General features: G+C 35.1%; 1 pseudogene; it reads right to left on the reverse strand.

Annotated features, from left to right (window-relative positions):
- Positions 1–565: 565 nt before the first annotated feature.
- LOC105741449 overlaps positions 566–2,286 on the reverse strand; it is a 67,742-nt pseudogene continuing 66,021 nt past the window's right edge.

Raw genomic sequence — 2,286 nt, forward strand, 5'->3', positions numbered from 1 at the left:
TGTTGTTTTAGATGTGAAAAAAAACTGATTCACTCCCTTACTTCATACATTCATAATCTAAACCAAAAACAAAATTTAAAAGCAAGAACAAACTACTGCTGTGAATTTTTATGTCCATTTTCTCTTTACATACAAACTGCTCACGACTGAAGGGAAAAAGAGAATATAATCCATGACATCTGCTGATTCAAAGGGAAGAAACAAGGCTGTCATTAGTATCCAAAAACTGTTACATACGTGGTCTGCTTTTTTTTTCTTTTTTTGTTGTCTACTTTTATAATGTATATTTCCTTCTCTTGTCTAGTTTTCATATCCAAAATGTCTAAGTGCTATTTTAGGGGCACAGCAGATTAAATTCCAGCACTTGGTGAACAAAATTCATAAGCTGTGACCAAACTCTGTCATCTTCAGGGTGCAATTTTGTTTATATACACTGTGTGTATATATTTCTTCTATATTTGTCTGTAATGGACTGGCCATGGTTCAAGTGGGACTACAGCAGTACATGGGTCAGGGACAGTCATTTTGGTTGTGTACACATTCATAGGCAGTCCATGGCTTCCAACTAGTAGCACTGTTTCCAAAGGTCTAATATACAAACTGAGCCATCTGATGCACTAGCTCCAACTTTGTCTCCTGCTGCATTCCAGCAAACTTTCAAAATTCCACCTGTTCCCCTATAGCTGTGCACTACAGTACCTCTCTGTGTGTTCCAAATGTGTACACATTTATCAAAAGAACTGCTTGCCAGATATCTGCCATCAGGACTGAAAGCTACACTGTACACAGGCTTGTGGTGTTTTGTCAAAGTATGGATGCAAGTCCCTCTGTCTACATCCCATAACCTAACAGTAGAATCGAAGGATGCACTTGCTAACATAAGGTTGGCATTTGGATTAATTGTTCCTGGTCCTGTTGGACTCCACTTAATAATATAACTATCTTCATTAGGTGCTTGCAAATCATGAACACAATCATCTTGTTTCACACTCCATAAATTCAAAATCATGTCATCAGAACAGGAGGCCAGGAGATCGTCCATTGGGTCTCATTTAAAAACATTTATTTCATTCGTATGTCCCTGGAATGTTTTAATAGGCCTGACTTGTCCCAATTTGCAGATGTGAAAACACATATCTGTACTACAAGGAGCAAATCTGTTGTTGCTCTGCCAATCAACATCCAATGCTAGTGCTGAATGAAAAAAAAAAAAAAAAAAAAAAAAAAAAAAAAAAAAAAAAACCTGTTGCTTGCCTTCACCAGTATGTGCATCCCAAATAATTGTTGTCTTAACTACTCCAGCACTTAGAATAAAATTTCTTTTCTTATTCCATTTTAATGAAAATATTTGGCCTCTATGCTGCCCCAAGGTACTAGCAATATTAACACCTTTATTTCACATTCTGGCAAATTCATCATATTAACCAGTTGCTAGAAATGCATCTTCACTATTCCAGTCTAGAGATGTTACATGCTTGTTCCTTGGACATATTATCCTCCTTCTCATATGCAATGTCTAAGTACAAACTGTGTGGAACCACTCATGCTATTTTCACTAAGATTCCATATCCTTGCTGTAGAGTCTCCTGACCCTGATGACAAGAGATCGCTAACAGGGGCCCAGGCAAAGATGAAACTTCAGATTCATGGCCCTGTAACTTTGGCCTAAAACAACTGCTTTATTTTTATTCTGTTTTTTTGTTGACATCAGTTATTTTTATTTTAAAGAAAGAAAAAAAATAAAAACAGTGGTACAAAATCTCAAAACAAGATTTTAGGAGAGTACCAATGGTTAGTAAATTGTGTATTGTTATTGCCAAAGTAGTTTCTCATATTACAAGATATAGGCAAGAAATAATAAGCAAATAACATAGGTACAAACCTCTTTTTTTTAAGTACACAGAAAACAGTAATATACTTTTTAAAGTTTCTAACACTAGGAGAAAATATCATACAATGTCATTTTAAATAAATTGTAAGTCAAAGATACAGTATAAATCTTAGAACAAAAATTAAGATTAAGCAATATTCAGAAAATTAAATGTTTCAGAACAATTGAACTCAGAAAAAGTTTTCATGATAGCAAAGAAGTACTGAGTAAAACATTAGATAAATACTGGATTGGCAAATAAATGACCAGCACTTCTAACAGTTTGAGTATAGGATATCACACAAAGTTCCAATGTGTTGTGGACATGCATAATGACAGTGACAGTTACTGGTGGCTAGGCGTCATTTGTGGAACTGAGCTACAGCTATTTCTTTGAAATCCACCCTGTAGACTCA

Source organism: Octodon degus, unplaced genomic scaffold (assembly GCF_000260255.1).
Source record: "Octodon degus isolate 3935 unplaced genomic scaffold, OctDeg1.0 scaffold00012, whole genome shotgun sequence".
NCBI lineage: Eukaryota > Metazoa > Chordata > Mammalia > Rodentia > Octodontidae > Octodon > Octodon degus.